The sequence below is a fragment of the Lasioglossum baleicum genome, chromosome 10 (genome assembly GCF_051020765.1).
Source record: "Lasioglossum baleicum chromosome 10, iyLasBale1, whole genome shotgun sequence".
NCBI lineage: Eukaryota > Metazoa > Arthropoda > Insecta > Hymenoptera > Halictidae > Lasioglossum > Lasioglossum baleicum.
The window spans coordinates 14,585,638-14,613,595 of NC_134938.1; the positions used below are offsets into that span (position 1 = coordinate 14,585,638).

At 40.5% G+C, this 27,958-nt stretch overlaps 1 protein-coding gene and 1 long non-coding RNA gene across 3 annotated transcripts in view; both read left to right on the forward strand.

The window, feature by feature from the left end:
• Positions 1-27,820, forward strand: part of LOC143212920 (uncharacterized) — a 43,654-nt gene extending 15,834 nt beyond the window's left edge. Inside the window, exon 2 of the long non-coding RNA XR_013009824.1 lies at positions 23-27,820. This is a non-coding gene — a long non-coding RNA (uncharacterized LOC143212920). The remainder of the gene's footprint in view (positions 1-22) is intronic.
• LOC143212917 (zwei Ig domain protein zig-8) overlaps positions 1-27,958 on the forward strand; it is a 556,020-nt gene that overhangs the window by 460,773 nt on the left and 67,289 nt on the right. The gene's annotated exons all lie outside the window — the stretch shown is intronic.

Here is a 27,958-nt window from a genome sequence, read left to right on the forward strand (position 1 = left end):
TATACAACACTAGCTGTTATAGGCCGAAAATCGTGAAAATCTGCAATTTTTACCATCTCTAAACGCTTGTAGCTCATTGCAACGTCGACCGATTTTGACGAAATTTTCAGGATATGTTTTATTCAAACAGATCTACAAAACATATTTTTTAAATTCTCAATATAGGCCCACATAAAAAAGTTGTAAAATGAATCTTTTAGTATTTTCTCTACAATTCCGACCAATTGCAATTTTCGAAAAAATTTCTTTTCACATCCTGTAGTGGACTAAGTGCTCTAGCTTCCGAAAAAAGTTTGAATCGTATAGTCCAATATTAAAAAGATTATTGCGTTTTTTAGAGCGTCCGAATATTAATGGGAGTTTAAATAGGGAGTATTAAATAGAGATCTACAAAAATTACGTGAAAGAAGGGATAAACGAATATCTCATTAATTAAGACTCTAGAGTGAATTATTGTATTACATTTTTGTGAAACCATTTGGGTTGGCCAGGCATAATTAGAAAATTGAGGGTCGAAACGGTTAGAGTGCAATAATTCAACGGATTTCAAGTTCGCCGCCAAGTTGGACGCTCGCGGTCGATAGGTTGACGCACCGCGGAAGAATTCCGCGTGGATATCTTCCACACAGATACGTCTTCGTGGCAATCTCGGAGAAGTGCATTCGGGCGGACAGTAAAAGAAGCGTACGTACGACGTGGCAAGTCGTTCGATATCAGAAGAAAGAGAAGTAAGATTCTCGTCGTTGAGATAAAGGATATCTATAGCCGTGTTTACGTGACGGTCCGAGATTGGGGCTCGTTCGACTTTCCCTTCGCAGTTTCCCCGAGCGAAACTCTCGGATCAGCGTCGCGTCGCCGTGGTGCCTACGCCTGCGCGCGTGTAATGCGTTCATCTTTGAAATTGACCGAATAAAACTTTGAAACTCTTTCCGAGAACGCGGGTGTCAACCGTCGAATCGCGGAGTCGAACTTTCGGTTATGGATTCGCCGATCGAAATGGCGAATTTCGACGGGAAGGGCTTTCGGCTGCATCTTCTTTATACTTTTCACTATCCTTTTATCGGGTACGGTTCTGATAGCCACTTTTTACTGTCAAACTTATTACTCGGCCCAAAAAGGATTCCTCTCCATAGTCTCCATAGTCAAACGCAGCTCTATTCAAAGGGAAATATTTCACTTCCCGTTGTGTGCTTTAAGAACTGCATACAAAAGAAACGGGTGCGTCCGTTGAACTTTCCGGCTAGTATTCACCCCGGGAAGAGATTAAAAATAAACGAGCCATACCGTTATCTTCGCCTCGAATCGCTCTAGAAACCCGCAAACTTTCATTAAGTTTTCCCTCGTAAGAATCAACAACTTCCTCCAACGATATCAATCCTGAATTTTCAAAAAAAAATTAAAGAAAATCATCTATGTTATGCTGATTGGTGGAGGGTTGCAAACATTGCGTCGCATCGCTCGGAACAACGATCCCCAGCCGGTGTTAAGGATGTTAATAACTGTGGTTGGTGGGTCCCCAACTGATAACTTATTGGATTTAGCCGGGTCGGTCGTTCGCCCTGTATATGGTTTACCCGTTAGAATCAGTCTGGCACGTCAAAGTCGACATAATTTCATCGGATCGGGGAAAACTGCGGAAGCACTCGAGAGAGAACTCGAAACCTGGTTATGGGAGGAGGTTTTCACTTAGTAAATTGAACTCCGGAAAGTTCGCCGTCTGAAGCCGCTACTCCGGGACCCTGGCAAGACTGTTTCGCTGGCGCAGGACGTCACGCGAGGTCGCGCGAAGAAATTCAAAATTTTCGGGATGGTTTATTATAAAATCCTCGGGTCATTAGCCCGCGATGGATAGTCTCTCCGTGTCTGCCGAGCGACGATACACTATCGGTGGGATATTTAGGTGCGCGGTAGTGCACCAGCCAAGTTCTCGCACTACCTCCTTTTACACGAAACAGCTTAGCCGTTTTTTAGAGACTTATACCTCGGCACTGGAGGCGGATGGAGAGATGTAATTTCGTACACTTGTTAAATGCTATCATGTCTCAATATTGACGAAACATTAATGTTCCAACATTAGTAGATTCCGAGATATAGGACCTCAAAAATCGCTAAATTTGTCACTGACTGACTGACTGACAGATCATGAAAACCTTTTGGGTACTAGAGGTGGGCATTATTTGGCGAAACAAATATTTCAAATACTATTTAGTATTTTAGATTTTATTTTGCTTAAAGAAAATAGTATTTTAAATAAGATATACAATTTCGAAAATAAAATATTTCTATTTGAACAATCTGAACCTGAAAATAAAATATTTCTATTTGAACAATGTGATCGAGAAAATAAAATATTTCTACTTTAATAATCTGAAACACGAAATATAATATTTTACTTTTTGCATTGTTATAATACTCTGAGAATCCGCATAAGCATGCAGTCTATCTTATCGTTAAGAAACGATTAACACTCATAAATGTATTAAATTCGGACAATCATTTTCAGCAGTAATGTTTAAAATTGAAATTGAAAATAAAGATAAAAAATACAAACATTTTCAACATTCTTCAAATAAAATACTATTTTCAAAAAAATGACTGCCTCAAATAAATTATTTTGTTTTCAAAAATTACTGCATCAAATAAAACATTTTATTTTTAAAGTTGTACACGTACTTTAAAAGATTGAAATTTGGTACTATAGGTCCATCATAACAAACACTCAAGGAATATAATTATCAAAGTTTGAAATTTTACACCTTAAAGGGGTTGAAAAAAAAAACATTACGAAATAGTGGTACGTAGGATACAACATAGCACAATAACATACATAAGTATACACTTTATTAGTTTCGAAGTCGCGACAAATACTGATGAAAGAAACAATCGCTCTAACATAAACAAAAGAAACTGCACCGAGCATCGTCTATAGCAGAGTGTTAATCTTCGATAAATTGAATTTGGATTTTGTCTTGCAGATTAGAAAAGGATTTCTTTTCTTTGATCGTCGCTGCGTTGTTTAGACTTTTTTCCCTGTCCTCTACTTTGTCATTTGGACTTTAGCTATTCATATTGGCCTTTGTCATTAGCAGTTGATATCTAAAAAAAAATCCATAAAATTTCGATTTTGCCCTTACTGATCAGAAAAGATTTTCCCTCTGATTTCCTCTGATCGTCGCTAGTACCATCTATTACTAAAAGAACAAAATAAATAATCGTCTTGTAAAATAAATCAATAAAAATTGATGAAATCCCAACAAAAACATCCTGTAAACAGAAGCCATGTTCCTATGGCCTTAAAAAGTTGTGAGATCAACCAAAATACGGCCAAGTTCGTTAGCTTAGAAATACCTCTTGCGATACTGAAAAAAGCGTGTGTAAAAATTAGTTTAAAAGAACGCTATTTAAATTTTAAAGAGTTACATGGAGGGCTAAATTATTCAAACTTGTCCGCTGCCTAACACCTTTTATGGCGATCGGCTTAAAAAGTAACGGCCAAGTTTGAATAATTTAGCCCTCCATGTAACTCTTTAAAAATTAAATAGCGTTCTTTTAAACCAATTTTTACAAACGCTTTTTTCAGTATTGCAAGAGGTATTTCTAAGCTAACAAACTTGGCCGTATTTTGTTTGGGTCCCATGGAAATCACCGACACAGATTTCTCCGACACGGTTTTCGCCGACAATATTTCTCCGACTCCAGATTTGGCCGACAACGCCTTTAACCGACAACGAATTTGATCCACAACGACATAAGACACAGTGTGATAATATTTTATGATAATACTGTATGATAATACATATGATATAATACTGTATGATAATACATATGATATAATACTGTATGATAATACATACTGTGGTTGTCTTAAGTTGTTGTGGATCAAATTCGTTGTCGGACAAAATCGTTGTCGGTTAAAGGCGTTGTCGGCCAAAACTATTGTCGGACGAATCTGGAGTCGGAGAAATCTGTGTCGGTGATTTCCATGGGACCCATTTTGTTTGATCTCACAACTTTTTACGGCCGCAGGAACTTGGCTCCTGTTTACAGGATGTTTTTGTTGGGATTCAACTATCCGAGGAAGCAAAAATTTTACCGGGCTGGACAAAACCGGGAAATTCACTTTCGGCCATCTTTCCGCGTCGAGCCGCGGGGTGCGGAGAGACTCGTTCACGGGAATGTCCAAATCATTTTATATCCACCGCAGCGACCGCTTGACGACACGCCTTTGAATCCGGGATCAAAAGTATTTCGTTACGAGATGGGACTGCATAATTCATTGTCTGAATGTTTCATCAGCGGGATTACTCTTCCCGCTCGCCACAATGTTGGGTCCCGCGTGCACGATGCGCTTCGACAAATCATTAATTATTCATTTAGGTCGTGGAATTTTTGATATTCCGTCCCTCCTCCCGCCGTTTATATACACCGTTGCTTTTATCGTGATTCTAGTTCCCGTGGCGGTCCATAACGTCGTTTCAGTCGTTCGAGAGTTTTACTCGAATTCATTTTTATTCAAATGGAACATCGGTGTACTAGTTTCATAATGGTAGCCACCAAAGAATTATTTTCAACATTTAACAAATTGTTGTCGTTTGTACAAGGTTTTCTTTTTATTTATATAAAATTGTTTGTATAAGGTGATCAATCTTTTCTCGGAATGGCACGCTATTTAGGAGCGGTCGCTTTCACGCGCTTTACAGCGTCCACGTGATCCGTTTCCGAACAGAAAGCCGAAACACACGGCAATTTATGTTTCTTCTCGCGGAACGATGCGGTGCATTGATAAGGGCAGGTACACCATGAACACTGTTCAAAAGAACGCCGACTGAATGGCGCCTGACCGGCTTTCGCCACGGCCTTTTGTGTCCGTTCTCTCTGCGATGTCCTTCCACTGCTGACATTCTCGGAATGAAATTTAAGGGAAGAAGCGGTTATTTTCGTGACGCGGTGCTCGCGGAATCGTAATGCGTACGCTGCGCCGGCCACGAGTGGCTGCGCCGCAAACTAGGTTACTTCGCTGCAATAAGAAGTGATTGCGACGACACGAACGCCATGGAATACGAAGTTTCTAATATTGTAATGAACTCGACGAGAATCGAGGTTGTTTTCGTGGAGTGATTTGTGAGAATAGGGTAGATGGCCCAATTACGAATCAAATCATATTTAAATTATTTTGTTGTTTCTCGATCGTAAATATTTGATGAAAATTGATATATGCTCTCGGCGCACGGTTTCGATCAGTAATACGGACAAAGCAAATTTGCATTATAATTAACTTCTCAACGTTTCGATCCGGGTTTGAATCATTATCAAGAGAATTGCGTCTGGAAATATATAATAAAAGAATATAGTAGAAATTTAGCAAGGGAACAAACACTAATTGTAGTGAAGCTTTTAGAAAAAACATACTTGCTATGTATAAATAACTGTTTAAAAGAGTGTAATTGAGTGACTGTTTTCCATGCTGGTCTGAATTGAACTGACACGGGAACATTGATAAAACTTTGGGAGTTTATAGTTCTTTGAAAAATATTTGACACGTATTTTTTTTATCGGCAACCATCCACTTTGAAGGGGTGAAAACAGCCCTCAAAGTTGGGGGTCAAAACCATACTTTTTGAGATATCTCGGAAACCAGAGGTCGAAAAAATTTGAATTTTTTTAAAAATTGTGTGTTTTTCAATGGGCAATGTAGTCGCGCAAGAAAATTTTAACAAAAGTTTTTTGTTTAAACAATATATTAAAAATTTGACTTCTTTTTGTAGTTTCTCTTATTTATTGTTAGTTAATTTTAATGTAAACCTGGGTGCGTGATCTTTGATCCAAAATAGGGGATCCATGTTTCAGGATTTTCTTTTTTTTTGCCATTTAACAATAATTACGCATAATGGAAATTACCGCAGAAATTCGCAGACGAATTTGGCTATACATACAAGTCGGTACCCTTACTCCGCCGCGGTAATTAGCACCGCGTCACGCTGGCATCTGCGCCACCTTCTTTAGCTACTGATAAAACAATAAACGACATGTAATCCAGTGGTATTGTTTAAAATACTACATACGTTTATACTAAATGCTTATATTTCGATAAAACAAGCCAGAATTCCTCCACACGCCAGATGCAAGATCTTCCATTATGCATAATTATTGTTAAATGGCAAAAAAAAGAAAATCCTGAAACATGTATCCCCTATTTTGAATCAAAGATCACGCACCCAAGTTTACATTAAAATTAACTAACAATAAATAAGAGAAACTGCAAAAAAAATGAAATTTTTAATATATTGTTTAAACATTTCCCATTGAAAATCACACAATTTTTAAAAAAAATCGAATTTTTTCGACCTCTGGTTTCCGAGATATCTCAAAAAGTATGGTGTTTACCCCCAACTTTGAGGGCTGTTTTCACCCCTTCAAAGTGGATGGTTGCCAATAAAAAAAATACGTGCCAAATATTTTTCAAAGAAGTATAAACTCCCAAAGTTTCATCGAAATCCGATTTTCGCATCTGAATATGTTCCCTTGTAAGACGAGTTCAATCCGCAAAAGGTGTCGAATCCGAATGGACAGAGAGACCGTCCGATGGAATTTTTGTCGCCGTAGGCACGCCTCGCAATTTGCTAGAACGTCGTTTAGCTGGCGCAGCAAAATCTCGCCGCGCGTCTATCGGAAAAATCGGGACACCAAAAATCATACCTGCGGCTAGCCAGAAATTCTGATCGGTATATTCCACCATTCGGTTCTCGGTCGCGCGTAAATTTATTTACCAATTAATTCTCCATGTCGTGCTCGCCTTTTTTCCCCACCGGGTCCTACTTTCGACGCTTTCGACCGTTCCTCGAACCGTTTCCGCATAAAAACTCTGTCATTCTATCCTCCGCGACACCCTCGGAGTCCGTTTTTCCACATCTTTCCTAGTTTTCGCGAGAGGCTCGAGCGAGATTTATCTGGCTCGGTGGCGGCGGCGGCTGTACCGAATTTTTGTCGGTTTTCCCCTTTTTCCACGTACCTTCGTGAGTTTCGTTTGCTAATGGTTCCTTCGGCCAGTGACAACCGCGTTTGATGGATGAAATGGATAATTTCCGGGCGACGGGACGCGATTTCGAGAGCACTGTAAATGCGGTTCTTTGAAGAATTTACGGGACGATTGATCGCCGTCCGCGGCGAACGAAGGGCGCTTGAATTTATTTCAACCGAGTTTATCCTCCTTAGATTTTAATCACGGGATGAATTTTACTCGGCTCTCGGCCGAGAACTTCTGTTCCCCGCGCGGAACACGAGCCGCCTAGTGTAATCCAACCTTCTTCTTTGATTAGCTTCATTCAAAGTGGCCGCTCTAAAAATTTTCATCAAAGTAAAATTGTTCGAGCCATGATCAACCGAATGAATTGTGCCGCCGGCTACGGTATAAAATGAAATTTAATATCACGTTTTTGGCGAACGAATTGCGTGTCTGCCGTTCATGTATATTATTCCATATGCCATTGTGGCGTTCATTATGCGCGAGCAATATGTTTAATGTATCTTTACTGAATTGCGTTTAAAACATTTCGGAACAGAGACGACGGCGCACAGTGGTGCCAAATGGCCAAAAAGCGGAAAAAAATCTATAAAAACCAAACCATCCAACAAATTTGCTTGAAAATTTGTGGAAAGCATGCCACAGGTACAACGGTTATGTGGCAAGAAAATAAATATTTATTTATTTATTAATTAATTTATTTTTTCACTAAAATTTTTTTTACATGTTTCACTGTTCTCCGATTTTGATGAAATTTAAATATGTTATAGATTTGAACATTTTGAACAACTTTTTCCTTTTCCAATATAGGGGGGTCGCTTTTAGTTTTCGAGATATTCGCATTTTCGTATGCAGGAACTGACCAGGAGCCGTAAGAGCTGTGTATACATATACATACATATGTGTACATACCAAGATTTTCACCACTTTTAACCACTTATACCTCGTGTGTATGTTAATCAATTTCGATGAAATTTTCAGTATACATATATATAACTAGCGTAGATCTACTAAACGTATATTTTAAATTTTCTATACGGGGACAAATAAAAAAAATTTTTAAACTGCCTTGTTTTACGTAATTGCTATTCTTTCAAAATTTTTTTGCACGTTATTTAGTAAACAACTGCATTTAATTGATCACAAAAAATCAGATCGTTTGGTAAAAGTTTAGAAAAGTTATTCCGTTTTAAAGAGCGTACACGGATACATGCGACTGACTATAGTTATAAAAAATTGGTCGCAGAGCCAGGTTCGCAGGAGTTCGCAGCCAAAACCTGGTTGGATATGTACTTTAAAGTGGGTTGCATGATTTGCAACAAGTTTTATCTTGGCGCTTTTTGGCGCAAACAAGTTATGTCAAATTAAACTTTAATTCTACTATTCAAAATAGCTCTTTTTCAATTTGTGTTTTAGATAAATAAATGACACTTACATTAATTAAAGCTACGTTAAATAAATCATCTATTATAAACATAATCAAATTATAATATTGTTCAAGTGTTATAATGTTTTAGATTCTTGTGGCTGCGTTTATACGTAGACGCATTTATAAGCCAAAATCGCAGGTTTCCTACTTCCAAACTTTCATGTCATATTATTCATAGAAATAAGTGATACTTATAAAAAATTTTTATTGGTTTAAATTCTCCAACTATATAACAAACGAAATTGCAATGAAAAATCTATCTACCTAACATTCGAAAAATAGATTTTTTTCCCTGCTCGCACCACTGTGCGGCGCGGCGTTCACGCTACGGGGAATTTGCACTACTAGATTATTACACATGTTGTTTCGATGAAGCACTGATGAGAATCGTTCGGAAAATTACGCGTATAAACAACATTCACGGTGCATGTCGCTGTTTCAGCTTCAGAGTAAATACCGGTAAATACTTACAGTTTTTTTTAAGGATCTCTTTATATCTGCTGGAAAAAGATTTGGCAAAATTTTCGTGAAATTACCTGACAAATGGACGCTTTACTTTATTCTACGCTTCTAATGAAGGTTCGACGGCGAATCGGGTATCTCATGCTGATTTTTGATAACATCGGGAGCGCACAGTGGTATACGTCGACGATAAAGCTGGCCTCGTAACATATTCTCCGGTGCTCCTTCCCCGTGCGCTATGAGCCTCGAAATAACCAGTTTCGCCGGTATTGGAGTACTGCTGAACCGAAGCCTCGGCCCCCGAGCAACTTATAATCAATCCAATTTTGAGATAAATGCATCGCGGCTTCTCTCTTCACGGGCCACTGCGCCGGAGAATTATTATCTCCGGAATTACTTGATCCCGACAAAGTTCAAGATATTGCAAGGCGGAGAGAAAGAGAGGAACGTGTGGCAAATCGATTTCTTTATTTAAGTATCACGTATCACGATGAAAACCGTACACTTTTATATGTCTTGTGCTCGGTAGGTTTAATATTTATAGCTACACTGATGAACCTGATTTAAAGGGTATTTTAGTCGTCACCGATTTTTAATATCAAGATTCGAGGACGCATCGATATCATCGCGCACGACAGGAGCGTAAAAACTTTCCCTTTGAGGGTGCACCTCGAAGCGCGCGCATCAATCGCTCCTTGATCCAGTGGAGAACTCGTAATCCCAACGCAAAATAGGAATTGACAAGTTTATAGGTGCAATCTGTCTCTGCGATACATCGCGATATCTCTAAACCACGTTACCCCGTTCATCCCTCATCCGTCAGGAAGAGCAGCGAGGAAAAAGGACGCGTCGCGTCGTCCCGATCGATTTTCCTACGTCGCCGGTAATCTCGCCTGACATTGCCAAACGATGCATCATATGGACAGCTCCATAAGCAACCCTCTCACGTCGTTTAATTGTTGACTTGACACGGTATCTAATGCGCTCGATTAGTTAGCCCCAGATCGGTGCTCTCTGGCGACGACGCGCGAATCGACTCGAGGAACAAGCGGGGAGGTCGCACGATGTCAATTACACCTCGGATAAATAGCAGGCTGACGCGCGTAATTGACCTTCCTCCAATTATCGCGAAATATTCGAGTCCCACGGAAAGGACGCGGATATATACGAACAGCGACGAAATACTTTCTGGAACATCGCGTCGACACGATAGAGAGAGGCGTGCACCTTCGACGGGGAACATTCGCATAATTTTCAAACGACCCAGTTCCGCGGCGAGCAATTTTCAATATGATATAATCAGCTTCCGTGTAACGAGTCGAGTCGGCGCGGTGTGCCGGCGTGATCCACATTTTTGTAATTACAAAATTACCGGCCGACTCAATCGCCAGAACCTATCCCCCGAATCGTTTAATTCCGATAAAAATCGCAATCGTCGATTAAAATTTCATTTCGCGGCTAGTCGACAGCTCGTTTATTGCCGGCTGGCCGCGAAACAGTTTCAATCCGAAATGAAATCATCCCCCCCCCCCGTAACAAAGAAATTTTCCCCGCCGAGATTATTTGATGATTTTTACTCTGGTCACATTGGTCTTTGCGGATGTTGAAAATTTGACTTTCTCTAGTGCGGCGACGAACAGGGTTAATTCGCGTGATTGCCGAAAGACCGATATCGAAGCCGTAAAAACTCGCGAAGGTAAATAGCAGGGCTGGGGGGGGGGAGGGATTTGGTACCGCCACAAATTGGCGTTCGCGGTCGAAGCCCGGCCGAGGCACCGAGCCACGGGCTAATGGATAAAGAGACGAATGGCTTCGGTCGGGAGAGCGTTACTGCGTTACCGGGGACGGCGACGTTCGTCGTTTCGAACGGATGATTAACGGAGAAACGTCGGATAGCCGCCGCCGCGATTAACGACACCCAGTCAGACCTGCAGCCACTCGCGATCTAACTGCAGTTTAGCGGTGTCCGTCGATGAAACTAATTCCTTGGATTGCCACCGTCGATGCAGTTTGTTCTTGTTCAAAACTGCGCCCGCAACCCACCGCGACAAAACACGACAAATCCTATAATCGACAACCCTGAAACTAAATGTAAATTCTATCTAGTGGTTTTTGTAAAACAGTATCTATGCCGGTCACTGTTCCGCCAACAATGGACTAACATATTTCTGACAAACTGCAGCCTCTGTATATCTGTATCGACCGGCGCGGCGCACAGTGGAACCTTTCGTCCAAATCGAAACATTACGGAATATGGGAAAAATAGGGAGATTATGGTAAGAACGTTTTTTAACGTTGAGAAAATTCGTTAAACTTGCACAATTTCGAGAAAATTCTGGTTTTTCCAATACCACGCGCGGAAAAATTTCTTTTTAATTTTTGCTATATATCATTTCCCGTAGATTTTTCACGCTGATTTCAAATCTGGTCTCAAAATTTGTCTACGACCTCAGGATATTTGCAAAATCGATTTCTCGAAATTGTGCATGTTTAACGAATTTTCTCAACGTTAAAAAACATTTTTACCGTAATCTCCCTATTTTTCCCATATTCTGTAATGTTTCAGCTTTAATTTAAAAAAGATTTCATCGCTCTACCTCATTTCTATCGAAAATTCTTTGATTTTGTCTCCGATTTGGACGAAAGGTCCCACTGTGCGGCGCGGCGCGCGGCCATCCTCGAAGCAACACGCTCGCAGAAAAACACACGATTAAAACAGTTCGCAGCGAAGAAGGAAATCTTCCTCGGCAGAATTATGACCAGCAGACGACGCGGCATAAGTCTGCTGTGCAGTCTCGAATAACGACTTTATATAATGCGCTGTTTGTTTCTTCTGGAAATTAATTTCTCGAGCTTTCTTTTTTGTGCACTTCAGTCGCGAGTCGTTCTTACTACAAAAAAAAAGAACAGAGGTTCAGAAAATAACAATTGTTACATCTTCGCGGCAACGCGTTAACTACGTGGAGAAGTTTACGTTTAACGTTAAAGGAGTACATTGCTCGGAATGTAAGCTTACTTTTAATCCTTACTCTTTTAAAGAAGCGGAAGCTTGAAATTGCTCGAGTTGGAAAGATAAATTGATAAAATATGGTTTTTGTAGGAATTTCAGATTATACATATATCTAGGTGCACGGCAGTGCAACAGCCAAGTTCTCGCACTACCTTCTTTTACACGAAACAACTTGGCAGTTTTTTAGAGGCTTATAACTCGGCACTGGAGGCAGATGGAGAGATGTAATTTCGTACACTTATTAAATGCTGTCATGTCTCAATATTGACGAAACATTAATCTTCCAACATTAGTAGGTTCCGAGATATAAGACCACAAAAATCGTTAAATTTGTCACTGACTGACTGACTGACAGATCATCAAAACCTTTTGGGTACTTCCAGAGATGGGCATTATTTGGCAAAACAAATATTTCAAATACTATTTAGTATTTTAGATTTTATTTTGCTTAAAGAAAATAGTATTTTAAATAAGATGTACAGTTTCGAAAATAAAATATTTCTTTATCAATCACTTTAATAATCTGAAACACGAAATATAATATTTTACTTTTCGCATTGTTATAACACTCTGAGAATCCGCATAAGCATACAGTCTATCTTATCGTTAAGGAACAATTAACACTCATAAATGAATTGAATTCGAACCATTATTTTCAGCAGTAATGTTTAAAATTGAAATTGAAAATAAAGATAAAATACAAATATTTTCAATATTCTTCAAATAAAATACTATTTTCAAAAAAAATTACTGCCTCAAATAAATTATTTAAAATTACTGCATCAAATCAAATATTTTATATTCAAAGTTGTACACATTCTTTGAGAAATAAATAGGATTAGTTATTATTTACTATTTAAAATACTATTTTCCCCAGCTCTGTGGGTACTTTCCATTGACCTACAAGCTTGAAATTTGGTGCATCATTGAGTTGAATCGTCACTCACAGTTGAAGCATCATCGTATCGAATCGTATTGAATCATCAAATCGAAAACTGCTTTTCCTAACCCAGACACATTTGCTTATATGCCATTTGTTGTTATGGTAAAAATTGACATTCAAAATATTTGACCCAACGATTCTAAAACACTGAGTGTTTATTTGGTGGATGAGAACAATTCTTAGAACTTGTTATATGAAAGGAAACTTCATCATATACACATTACTAGTTCAATAATGCTGCTATGCTCAGTGTTGCTAGAGGTATTTCTAAGCTAACGAACCTGGCCGTATTTCGTTTGATCTCACAACTTTTTACGGCCACAAGAACTTGGCTCCTGTTTACAGGATGTTTTTGTTGGGATTTTTGTCTACCAGTAGCAATCGAGCAATCTTTTTTTTTTTATTTAATGCAATTTGAATCTCCAGGTAGAGATGATTTTGCCGTACATTATTTTTCAATACATCGTGGCACCGAGTAATTGAAAATCCGGATGACATCGAATACGATTTCTCTCTTGTTAATACTCGTGGCTCCTTTTGATCGGAAGGAGTGACAGGCCAGCGACTTCGTATCGCGAAATGAATACGGTATTTGAATCTGTACAAACGTGACAGACAGGTGAAGCCGGCATCAGATATCATTTCGTTGCTCAAACGAAGTGCTTCGCCGATCCAATAAAAATAACTTGGTCGCGCACGGGAAAGCTTTTAGCCCGAAGAGCTTTTTGCTTCCGCAGCGTGGATATAGATTTCTTTGTAGGGCGGTCAGCCGCCGTGATTCGTCTCGAAGCTGATGCATAAAGCTGTTCACGTTGAAACATGTCGAACCCACGGCGAAAGCCTTTGTGCTGCACGTATCCAGAATGACCGGGATGCTACATCTCTGTATATGTGGAAATAATTTATCTTTTCTCTATCGATTCCTCATTAAAATGCTCGGGTCGTCGTGGAGCGCGTGTTTGCTAGTGGAAATCAATTTTTTTGGAGGAACGTCCGGTGTACGAATTAATTTGTGGCTGGGTGGAAAGCAGAGAATGTTTCCGCAATTTTATTAACGTCGAACTGACCGGCCCCAGGGGCCGAAGGGCGAGGTATCCGAAAAAAACGGATTCGCTGCATAATCACGGGTGAATTTATGAGAGAACCGAATCGGAAATTTCGGTCACGTAACGTTATCCCGCGCAGACACGCTCCCGCGTGAACGTAAAATCTCCGGCGCGGTGTGTCGTGTAGTCGACCTACGAAACTAATTCCATGACCGATACCACTGTCTACTGCAATCTTGTTCCGCGTTGCACCGACCTGTACCCTCGCCACTCCCCACGGAAAAGTAACGAAACGTAATTTATTTAACCGCCTGCTTTCGTCTGCTGGAACTTCGTAATCAGACCCGAGCTGAAGCTGCGTTGCTCACGCCAACGGTTAGGGCACGCCTTTATCTCTCGTAGCCCTTAATTAGTTCTTGCCCGACTCTGCCTGGTCCGACTATTTATTTATTCGTTGCTCCGAGTGCCCGAGAGATAAACGTGGCCAATTTTATCTACCTTCAGACGAACGCCATTGTGCGCCGGGAGTCAACAACCATGCCGGTAATTAGGGGATCGGGCTGCTCGAGGTTGTCGATTCTTTCTTCGCTTCAACGAGTTCGTAATAAACTGCACTTTTTCGTGAAACATTCGCCGCATTTCTTTCAACATTCTCTTAACGACGATTTGTCGGTCTTTGAAATTCGAAAATGAACGAGACTCCGCTACATATACAATCTCGTGCGGATAAATGGCACAGCTAACCGAAAAATGCACCGTTTCCTTAGATAGTTCGCCGACGGAAAATCTTCGGTCTTTCACTTATGCGTTCATTCATCAGCCTGTCGATCGATTTACAGACACTGCTTTGTGTGCCCAGTGTACTCCTTCCATTCTGTGCTGCGAGTCTTCGATAAATTACACCTCCTGATACACCTTCGGACCATAAAAATTGGATCGCAGTTTCCTATTCTTCGCCCGGCGCAGCCTAACAATGGGGCGGCAATTTTAATCTTTCCAAAAGGAAATAACACGAGTGAGTTATCGATGTGTGACAAACTCGGTGTGAAAACCGGAGGAAGTATGGGGGAACCTGAAAGTGCAATCTTCAGAAAATATTGTGGCCACGATACGTGCAACTTTCAAGTTTATTAAAACCACTGCAAAGCTGCGTTCGCGATACATACTCAGAACTACGGCAGAGTTGGACAAAAATTTAATCAACGATTGACGACTACATTTCTACTTCAATCTTTAATCACAATTAACAATTAATCTCTTCGTTTCCTCGTTAAAAAATTGCGGTTAACGATTAAATACTTATTAATAGTTAATTGCGGTTAACAATTAAATTTGTACTTTAGTCGTTAATTGCGATTGACGATTATTAATCGTCAATCGGATAATTGCTTAATGATAAACTGCTGAAATTTTGGAATGAAATACGTAATCAGAACTGTACGAATACTGAAAAGTTTGAAGTCATTATTCCTGGAAAGATACGACCATGTTTTTGTTGAAATATATTATTATTTCTGTCAATTCTCCGTCCGCTCTCTGCTCCCTCTCTCTGTCTCTCTCTCTCCCTCCTTATTACAATTTATGGATAGACCGTGAGGCGATTAACTTCAACAATTGATTACATCATCCGATTTTTCGATGATTCCTTTTTTTAATCAACGATTGACGATTAACCTCATCAATCGATTGGATCAATCGCCGATTTTTCGACGATTTCTTCATTTAATCAACGATTGACGATTAACTTCATCAATCGATTGGATCAATCGCCGATTTTTCGACGATTTCTTCATTTAATCAACGATTGACGATTAACTTCATCAATCGATTAGATCAACCGCCGATTTTTCGACGATTTCTTCATTTAATCAACGATTGACGATTAACTTCATCAATCGATTGGATCAATCGCCGATTTTCCGACGATTTCTTCATTTAATCAACGATTGACGATTAACTTCATCAATCGATTGAATCAATCGCCGATTATTCGACGATTTCTATCTTTAATCGTACACATTAATCAATCAATCATGAATTAAAATTTTAATGGATTAATGCCCAACTTTGAACTACGGGATGCAATAACTCCGTAAAGTCGATAGTTTGGTAATTATATCCGGTAATTGTGTTACGCGCGTATATGTTGTATCCGAGTAATTGTAAGCAAGTTGAGCTCTCGTGTCCGACATTTACGAAGATCTGATGTTGCGGTTGTATGAACAGGTACCAACAACAATGGAATATTGGTGCATTCAATCCCAACGATTGTACATCCGTCGCCCATTAAATTCAGTCTATATAACGAAAACGCAGAAAACAAACAGACAATTCGCCCAATTTATCCAACCGTCACACAACGCGCCGCGGGGGAAAAAATACAGTCGCGCACAAAGGGAAACGAAAAATATCCCGGGCGAAATGAAAAAAAAAACGAGAAGAACGCGAAAAAAAGATCATCGAAAAACCTACGGTGCCACGGTGGAAAACAGGCTTCCATATCGTTTGTCCAAAGAACAAAGAATGCATAGTTAAGAGACGTCCGACGATGAGTGGCGTGCGAAACGCGTCCGGGCGCTAATATCGCGCCGCGCGCCGCCGGGGCGAAGTATGCGCTCCGCGAAAATTACACGGGCCGCGTGTACGGGACACAAAATATCAAAGGGACGAGCGCCGGAATAAATTTTCAGAGGAATTTCATTCGTCAACGGCGAAAAAGAAAATAGAGAAACATCGGCTCGGACCCGGCTTCCGGTCGCAAAAGTGATTAAATCTTCGTTAGCGACCGCTTGCCGGGTCAAGATTCCGCTTTCCGAGGCGACAAAATTGTTGTTTTCGGATGGGAAAAACGTAATTTGTAATTTTCGGATGAAAAAACTTTCACTCCATATTTTTCTCTTCTATTGTATTGATATACATTGTATACAGGGTGTCCCAGCTAACTTGACCACCTTGAATATCTCGCTTAGTTTTAGTAATAGAAAAAAAAACGTTATAGAACAATATTAACCTAACCTTAACCGAAGGGCCAATATCATGATTGGGAAGAAACTTTTTTCAAGGTCATTTTTTTCTAGATATCAAGGTTATCAATTTTTTTTTATAGTACCAATAGACAGAATACCAATAGACATTTGGCGCGCCGGGCCGACTGTGGCAACTCGCGTCTAGGTCGCGCTCTGATTGGTCCGTATTTTTCGTTAATAAATCCTAAACAAAGCCGCGGATAACATTTTTGCAAAGGAAAATGTCGCTTGAAAAGGTCTCAGGAACCACCCCCTTTCGGGATTTTCACGAATTTTGGGACACCCTGTATAGTTCCATTAAAAAAAATTTAATGACCTTGATATCTAGAAAAAAATGACCTTGAAGAAAGTTTTTTCCCAATCATTATATTGCCCCTTCGGTTAGATTAATATTGTCCTATGACGTTTTTTTTCTATTACCAAAACTGAGCGAGATATTCAAGGTGGTTTTTCAACAATTTTGTTACGGTACAGTTGGTCTGGCGCGGAACGTGTTAATACCAAAGGCCGTCACGCACTTTTCAGTCCGAAATATTCCTTCGATTCCCATAAAGCCTCAAAACACATTCCAGCGGCGCTATTGATCGTTAATCTCCGCAGTTCTCCGCGTTACAAAGCATTTTTGCCCCATAACGAACGCGAAACTCGATACCGTGTGCGGGGGCCCCGGGGGGCCGTGAACCCCGAGCGAATCTCGAATTACGCGATCCTGATCAATTTCGCCGCACCGTGGATGCCGCATAAAATCGTTTTCGCGTTACATTTTATTCGGTCGTTACCGGTGGGACGTGAAATATCAATTTTTCGAGCCGCGGCGAGGGATAACCTGCTGCCGGGTAACTCGCCTAAGCTTCGAATCCCCGTACGGTGCCCCGTAAATTCGACGCTCTGAGCTTACCTCCGAAACAGCTCTCGGCCGCGATATCAATTGCCATTTCCGACCTCACAGTCGCCTCCGCATAGGACACCTTACGTTTCTTTGCGTTTCCATATGACAGTGCCGTAACGACGGTACGAAGCGCCTGTGGCAAGTGTCTAACTTGCGCCTCCCTGTAACCCAATAATGACAAAAACTGGAAAATTTTAATGTAACAAGTTAAATTTTTCTAAAAATGCAATATATTAAATACTATTAACCTCATCAAAATGAGTTGCCTGTATATACAATAATGTATTTGTCAAGGTATTTGTACGAATAAATAATCTGTAACCTAAATAAGAACAAATTTTTATTCATATTCAATGACGACAAAATAAAAGAAATACAAAACATATAGCTAAAACGTAAAACAGTTCAGCATATTTTATAAAGTAATTTTTCTCGTTTCTCCTGTTTAAAACCATATATACGCGAACGAGATATCATTCTAATAGCCGTTAATAGCTCGCCGGTTGCTTGAGCCGGTATTGTTTCTACGCGTTCCAGAGATTCCGTCATTCGTGACTGTTGATAGTTTTTGTAACCTGACCCTGCGTCTTTGTCTAAGTGTCGTCTCAACTCCTGATTGGCGAAATTGAACTGTAACGAATATTTGTCGAATCGCTGCCGTTTCGCGTGCCGGTCTCAAGAGACCAGTGAGAGTCTAATCGCCGTATTGAAAGGTTACTGCTGTAAGAGAGCTCGTCAGGTTCTTATATAATAAAATCAAAGAGTATCCGTACACACGACCAGTTCTTAAAAACTCTCCAAACCACAGTCCTGCGAGCCAGTCCATAAATACTGTCGTTAACACTCCACTTGCTAAAACACATCTGTTATATCGTCATCATTTAATGTTCTGGCAACATCTTTTTCAATTGATATTATAGACATGTTTGTTCATCGCTCTTGTCCAGTAGAAGAACGAAGGTACGATTTCACAATTTTTAATTTGCTAAACAAACGTTTGCAGGAAGCTGTTGTTACAGGCGTTGTTATGAAAATCCTTAATACTATGTCGAGATTTGGATACGTGTTTTGTAATGAGAGTTCGCGTAATTTTTTTGCAAGATTTGAAAAGCGTCCAAGCGACCCTCAACCGGGTCGGTATTCTTTGTTTTGCGCCGCAAACCCAGTTGGGTTTCGCCACGCCCTCGTTACGGCACTGCCATATGATATCGGAAGAGTTAGAATCTTAGATTTGATCCGGATGTAATAGTGTGTCCTTTCGCGTGTTGTCGTGTGACTGTATGGGCCTCGAACTTACCAGTCGACCGGCTGAACCAGATTTATGAGCGGTGTTTCGCAACGAACGATTGACCTGACGGTCGCGCGGGAAATGTTACGGGGGTATTTACAATTTCCGACCCTTAAAAGCGCACCTGCTACACCGCCGTATTACGGTTAAAAGGACACGGCTCTTTATCTTCGCCGGCCGACAGCAGAGGTCACATTTATGGGCTCAGGTGGCGTCGATACAGTAGTCGATACCAACCATCTATCCACCGTGTCGTTTGCTCCTGTCTCTACAACACGTGTGCATCGCCAAGGCTATGCCGCAAACCGAGCTTGCCATTTTCGTAGACGGTGATGGACCGGTGCTCGCTATACCTAACACAGTATACCATACATACGGTCTAGCAGAATGAGAATAGGCCCCATGCCAATCTTCATTACCACGCTTATATTAGCTTGCCGAGTTGTCGATGTTGTCGTTGTATGCGTCAAATCTTGTAATCGAATTTTAAACCACTTCCCGATGAGCTAGAGACTTGAAACTTTAAACATAGCTCAGAACTGGGTGACAATGCAATATAAAAAAACCAATTTTTAAAAAAAACTATGCGTTTAGAAGATATAAACTATTAAAAATTTAACCATTACACCTCCCCACGCGACGCTCGGTAGTACGTCATCGCTGTCAGCGATCCCCACTTCGCGCGCAAGCGCTTACCTACTCCACTCAGTGTTCCGATTGAACCAACCAGCGGCTCGCGGGCGTCACTAGAAACCAATATGGCGGCGCCCTTACCTGTCAAACACACTGCAATAGCTCCTGAACGATTGATCCTACAGAATGGAAACTTCGATTTGCAGCCGACACATGACACAATATTTTTCCTTTTACAAAAGATGGTTGAATTTACAGGTTGAAGTGGTAATTAAAATCGATTACAAGATATGTAAAGACGAAAAAGTAGAAAATAAAAAAATATATAAAAAAACTTTTTAAAAACCACGCTTATATTAAAGTGCACTAAAAAGGAGAAAATAATTTTTTTAGACATCAGCGACGATAAATAAAAGCGCGGAGCGCCCACGAAGATTGCGTCAATATAGTTTAGCGTTCCACGCTTTTATTTATTGTCGCTAATGTCTAAAAAAATTATTGGTGGATAGTTCTCTGGAACAATCTTCGTTCCCACGAAGATTGCGTCAATATAGTTTAGCGCTCCACGCTTTTATTTATTGTCGCTGATGTCTAAAAAAATTATTTTCTCCTTTTTAGTGCACTTTAATATAAGCGTAGTTTTTAAAAAGTTTTTTTATATATTTTCTTTTTTATCTTATTTGCTAAACAATGCTCTTTGCCTTGGAACACTATTCTGTAAAATTTCGGTTGAGGAAAATCGGGTTGAACCATTTCCATTAATTAACACCGTCCGAATAAAGTTGACCGTTCCAAGACGCAACGGCGAATCTTATCTCCGCCCGTGCCGTTTAATCGTCGCACGCAAATTAGTCGATTGTTTCCCGTATGCAAACGACTCGGAGTCGAACGAGCGCTCGTGTAACTGTACCGGCGATCGTTATCGATCCAGACGATCGGTATAAACCAATAAATGGCGGGACGCGCGGTATAATTGGCCCGTAGCGAGCACAGTTTAATAAGCAAAACGTTTGTCATTAGCGCGAGCGTACGGGAAGAAACGATGATTTCGGTCGAAATTAAATGATACCGTTTAATTAGCTTATCAGTGGGGAATTGGACCGACGTTCGGCGAAACTGGATCACCGTTACCGACCCTAGTTTCGTTTCCTACGATGGCTGCGAGCGTTTTTAAGTTTCTCCAAGTGATTAGTATCGTTAGCGATACAGCTGGAATCGCTCGGAGAACTTTTGTTTCGCGATGGGAGAAGTTAGTTGTCGCAGGGGATCTCGGCGAATACAGTTTGCTTCGAAAAGTATCCGAACCAGTTTTCGATGTTCGAAATGTTTAACCATCGATTTATACATCAACCACATAATGTCAAGATTCCTGTGAATATTTTCAGCTCGAAAATATGATTACGTTTTCGGATTTATGGAGATATCTGCTCGAGTGGTCCTATCTGGTTAGGGGGAAGAATACATTCTCGCAGATTCGATTACAATCGCATTCCCAGAAATCTCTCCCGAATACTAATACGGAAAAGTTGACATTTCGAAATGTCGCGCAGTAATTCAACCACGCCGGAACCAATTCCATTAATGCAGAAATAATTTGCCACGCGCGGAAACTAGCTTCTTATGTCACCGCGCGCGTCCCAAAATTATCCTTTTGCTGCGCTCGCTCGGAAACGGCGTAATCCAAGTGTCATCGCAGTTTTAGCCATACAGCAAAGTCTTCTCCATTTTCGCGAATAGCCAGCACGTTACACGCTCGTACGTATCCGGGCAACGGCAGCATAAAAATACGAGAATGTAATTACGCCGAACTGGGTCAAACAGTAATCTTACTTTGCGGGTCCAACAACGGGTCGCGAGCCACTGTTTTCCATACGCGCGGGGAAAAATAGGGAAACTGGTGAAAAACAACTTGCATCACGGTATTAACATAAGTAACGTTCACTCTCGTTACCCATCCACGTGTTTAATCCCGCCTCGCATATATGTGTGCGGAACAATACTTTATCTAGACTTAAAAGTAAATTTCCACGCTCCGGTGGCGAGACAATCGCATATGTAGAAAATGCAGCTGGATTAAAATTAAAACAGTCGAAAGCTACGGTAAATCGTGATGTTCTCGGTGTATGGTTAAGGGTGCCGGCGCGCCCGTGCAAGAGTATGCTCACACACACGCACACATCGCTAGATTCGCATATACATACAGTAGCGGACAAAAGTTTAAGACCGCTCTAAAGAAGACGATAACTTTTTTAATATTGTACTATACGATTTGAACTTTTTTGGGAAGCTAGAGCAATTAGTTTACTAAAGGATGTGAAAAGAAATTTTTCAAAAATTGCAAGTGATCGGAATTGTTGAAAAAATACTAAAAGTTGAATTTTTAACTTTTTTATGTGGGCCTATATTGAAAATTTAAAAAATACGTTTTGTAGATCTGTGTCAATTAAACATATTCTGAAAATTTCGTCAATATCTAAGCGATAATCATAGTAAAAATCTTTTCATCTTTTTTTGTAATGGCTAAACGAGCTTAACTTTCTATTATTATAAGCTAATAGAGATTTTTCAGCAAAATGAAACTGTTTTACGAGTCATAAATCTTTTATTATAAAGTATATTCAGTGAATAACAATCGTAAGACAAATAGTACAGTCATTGGCACGTTTGCTAACAGTCATATGTGGAAGTCTATTATGAATACTTACAACGTTGCTTTGACATATAAATAAAAAGCACTAAAACAATGATCTTCTATACCAGGAATTTTTAATATTTTCCGTTTAAATCAAAAGTGCCAATAACTACTGCAGTGCCAGCAATAGTACAGTTTACCCTATATGAAATTACAAGGTTTACAAGAATACAAAATTCAACGCTTCAACATTGCAATGAAGAGTTCAGAACCGGTCAATTGTGATTCCTAAAAGTCAAATCTATGTCTGTCCGGAGCCCAAAATGCATATTTCTACGAGCATAACTGATTCAACGCACTTTAAATCAGAATAACTTTTTTATGAATGGACCAAACGACTTCAATTTCTCTGCAATGCTAGAAGGATTAGTTTAGTAAATGACGTCTAAAAAATATTTTGAAAAATTGCAATTTTTCAAGATTTTAGACCTTTTTACCACTTTTGATCGTTTATCGTAATCCAATTAACCAATACCAATGAAATTTTCATTATTGGCCCAGCTGAAAAAGTAGTAAAAATCAATTTTTACTATTTTTTTTTTTCGCAATTCCGAGCAAATGCATTTTTTCAAAATATTTTTTAGACCTCATTTACTAAACTAATTCTTCTAGCCTTACAGAGAAATTGAAGTCGCGTTTGGTGCATTTATAAAAAAGTTATTCTGATTTAAAGTGTGTTGAATCAGCTCGTCACAGTATACAACGGATCTAGCGATGTGTGCGTGTGCCGCACACTCTTGCACGAAGCGAAGTTTCTGAACATTTTCAATACACTTTCTAATTCGCCGAGGAAGACAATAGTCGGTGCGAGGTTTAAATATTCGATATTCGGCCGGTGTTGCATAGACTTTTACGATCGCCTGTAAATATCCGTGGTCGGAAGTGTCGCCGTAAACGGTGGAATGAATATCGATTCGGCAACTTCGAGATAGGTCGTTACGGTTCCGGTGGAAAGTATCCCGCGTTTGTATAAGTAAGGAACACAGGTTTTCCGCGTGATAACCAAGGCTGGCGGGATTAGCCGCATGATTTTTTAATACCTCGACCGTACGTTGCCTGGCGGAGCCCCGGCCGCTTGGTAATTCCGTGACGAGCTTCTACGATTGTTCGCTGTTGTCTGGCCGTGTCTTCATGAATATTAAAACAATCGGTAACTTCTGAAATGCTTACGCGCGGAGCGGCGCCAAGTACCGCAGGATTAAGCTCGCCGCGCCGCCATCGAATGAAACGCAGTGAACTTTTTTAATCATTCACAGCGGAAACTGCATTTTAAAGGCGCGCCTTCAACCGCGGGCGCGCCGTGCCGCTTCAAATAAAAATTAAAAATGGCCACCGCCCGCCGCCGCCGCCGCCGCCGCCCCCGAGCCGCGCGCTCTCATATCTTCCGAATGCAACATTTTTATTCCCCGGTGTAACGAGAAATTGTAAACGCCGGGACGAGTCGCGAATAACCGAGTCGTCGGGAAAGAGAAACGGGAGCAGAGAGAAAGAGAGAGCGAGGTAGCAATTAATCAATAATCCTGCGAGACGTGACAGAATTATTACGCTCGACGCTTTGTTGGTTTTACCGCGTTCCATGGTTGTCGGAATCCTCCAACGAAGTGCAAATGTATAATAAATAATAACGCTTATGGAACAACTCTTTCGCGAGTGGAGGATCCTTTCTCGCCGCAGAGAAGGAAAGGTTGCAGCCTCCATTACTTGACGATATAATCGCTTGGACACCGAGCGACGTCCGCACGCCAGAAAATGCCTGGCGGCAGAGCGAAAGCAAGCCACATTTTAATCTCGAATTATTATCTCCCACGTCAAAACAGGTGCGCACGTGTTCAGGGTTCGGTACTGCGGCACGCGTGTCCTGACTACGAACCTACCAGGTAACACGGTTGCCGAGGAGCGCGTGGATCGGGGAGGGGAGTTAATCGATCATCCTCGAAAAAGTTCGACAAGAAACCATTGTATTCGGAAGGTATTCGCGTTATTGCGTTAGGAGGCCGGCTATCGCGGAACGTCAGAAGTGGAGGACGTGACCCGGTTACGCAAACGTCGTCTGGCTTTCTTCGGACTGATGCGATCTAGCCCGGTCACGAAGGGTGCAACCCGGAAACGGGACTGGATCCTGGGTAATCCGCTGCGGGTTTACCCCTGTCCTCGCGTATGCCCCTAGGTTTAACCGGAACTACAACCGAGGAAAAAAAATCACCACTGCCCAGGGATGGCCGTTTTAAAACTCCGCCTCCGGATCCCCCCGGTAAGTGAAAAGTCGTGTAAAGAGCGAATAGGACCCGGCGTTAGAAATTACGCGGAAGCTGCCGCCGACTAGAATAGACAACTTGAACTTCTCCAACGGTGACGGTGCACAGTGGTCGGAAATCGCCAAATCGTGGCCAAAAGTCGAAAATTTTTTTCCGTTGTTTAAAAATCTATGTAATACTACTTTATTTATAAGGTTCCAGAGCACGTTTTTTTGTTACAACCAATATTTAATACGTACTTCTGTCGGAGATACGTAAGTTCAAAGTTAGTAGTTCTAGAATACCGGCATTTTCAACCATAATTGAAATTACCTCTGCGACTTATTATAGCGCTGTAACGCTGGTTTATCATTCTTGCTATTGTTGGGCACATGTCCTAATTTAATATAATATTCTGATTTTATTGCTTTATTTAATTTTTTAAAACTCTGGGAGATGAAAAAGAGAAATCTACCCATCTGGTACATTTCATTAACGAAAAAGTTGCTTATCAATCGTGATCAAGCAATCATTTTTTTTTGGAAAAGAAGCTGATAAGGCTATTAAACAAGTGTACGTCTCATTTTTCAGCGACCTATTGCGACCTTATGAATTATCGCCGTTTCCTTAGCGACCGGTAACGTTCCGAAATGGCGAATTTGCCCTAAATCGTAGATAAAACTAATTTTCGCAAATGCAAGGTACATATTTGTTATATATTACAATAAAATGCTTGAGATAGTCAACAGTGTAAGATTTTAATTTTTTTTTTTTATATATCTTTATTTTACTAGAGATGAGTGAAATATCGGAACGAAACAGAACTGAGAAACTTCTATTACATTTTAGTACTAAAGAATTACCTCGCAAGCAATATTTAACACTAAAATCTTACATTTTTTGCTATCTGAAGTCACCTAATAATAATTTAATATTTGTGGAAATATATAAATAATTTTTTACATAACCGGCCGCCATTTTGTTTTTTGTAATTTTGACCTCAGATTTATAATCAGCGACCCGAAAAACCTATGAGTATCAATTTTGAACTAAATTGGAGTACTCCTTCCTATTTTGACCACGTTTTGGCGATTTCCGACCACTGTGCGGTGGTCGCGTTTCTCTGTTAACTTCCTGCCGGACTTTGGGAGAGGGTGTTTTGCTTTCGTGAATTGCGGTGATCATTGGCGTCGTCAAAGTATTAATCGTAGTGACAGACAGAATAATAGGGGAACAGTAAATTATAGCGTACGGAATGAAAGGCGGAGAATAAACACACACACAGAGAGAGAGAGAGAGGGGAAAATGTAGGAGCTAAGACTGCTCATATAATTCTTTGACACACGAAGTAGCTAGCGGAATCACGCGATCGTTGTTCAATTCTTATTGGAACACGACGTGTACATTATTACACGAGTCTAGCGGAGACATAATAAAGGCTAGTTACGAGCAATCTAAAAGTTTTAGGTAAACTCGCCGAAGAATCCCGTCTTAATTCTGGTCCCAGAAACGAGAGAGGGTCAGCTGAAGGACGGGGATGCTGAAGAAGAAAACGGGGCAGGTGGTTCGGAGATAAACAAGGTAGAAAGGAAGCAAGCAACGAGAAAAAAGAGAACGCTATTCCTTGACGAAAGTTCAGCAGCGTGGCGGTTTGAGAAACGAAGGGAACTATAAACCGAACAGCCCGGTGCTTGCAACGTCGAGAAGAGAGAGAGAGAGAGAGAGAGAGAGAGAGAGAGAGAGAAGGGACGAAGGCAAATAAATTTATGGGAAAAGTTAAGAGCATTGCAAGCTCACCGGTGCAGCGTGTTGCCCTAGGCGCATTTATTTTTCATTTTTCCTTCTATCAAGGTTTCCTCCCGGTTCCATACCAGCTTCCAGTACTGGCATGGTCGTAGCTTGTCCCGAAGCGGTCTCTTTTCTATCTTTCGCCAGGTAAATTGGGTTACGCGGCGGCACATGACATCTGAAAGTAGCCTCCTCATCGCGTCTACGCTAATTAACCGCGTTTCCCCCGACCCACCCACACTTCCCCGCTGCTCGATTTGTTTGTGTAACGAGCTGCGCGCCCGGGTAGCTCAAGGGGCTATTCTAGTTTTAAACTTTCGAAAAATCGATGTGTGGCTGTCGCGTTCACTCTTTAACGTCGGTCGATCGATACAATTAAGAATGACACGCTCTTTAAAAACAGCTCGGTTAGCAACGTTTCGAATCGGAAAGATTTCGCGTTGGACTCTGGGACTGTCTACGAGAAAATGGTGACGCGTAGAGAGATTTGCGACTCCATAAATCCCGCAACTGGAGCACGTGTTCTCCATTGTGCTGAGAAAAGTGAGACGACTTTTAGAAATAAGGCTAAAATGAAGGAAATATTAAACGGGACACGTAGCAGCTTGATCCTTCCAGTGTATTCCCGAGGACGATTGTACCACTTGTCAGGATATAGACAGCGAGAAGCGACTCGTTTTAAATTACAAATGAATTTATAGTGGAAAGTGCACGGTCTCGCGCCCTCAAGACAGGTGAAAGCATAATTAAACAAGGGAAATCACATCAACGGATTCATTCGAGAGCGGGAACCCCTTTTTCGTTGTATTAAAGAAGACACTTTTGTTACTTTCCTCGTCCAATCTCTCTTTAGGAGATTCTACCGACTTCTTTGAAGCACCTTAAAGCCTATGTTCTCGTCTTTATTCGACTTAGTTCCTGAAATGAATCCATCTACCAGAATAAATGGGTCAGGCTATACATATGTTCCTATTCATTTAAATATCACCTGAAATACTCGCTGCCATTCCGGATAGACTGTGACCGGTTCGATCGGGGCAGAGGTGGGCATTATTTGGCGAAAAAAATATTTGAAATACTATTTAATATTTTAGATTTTATTCTGCTTAAAGAAAATAGTATTTTACTTGGACAATCTGAACCTCGAAATAAAATATTTCTATTTGAACAATCTGAACCTCGAAATAAAATATTTCTATTTTAACAATTTCATCCACAAAATAAAATATTTCTATTTTAATAATCTGAAACACAAAATAGAATATTTTATTTTTCCTGTCGTTATATACCTAATACTTTCAGAAATCGCGTTACTTATTTAATATTTCTCATTGTAGCAATAATTTAAAGAAGAAATGGTACTTAATATAAGAAACTATATCATTTGCCACATTTTCGTTTTATTTGTTTGTTTGACTGCTGCTATTCGCATACAACAAGGTGCAGCGTTCCAAATTGGAATCTGTTAGGGTGCTCCTTCGGGGACACAAAATCAGT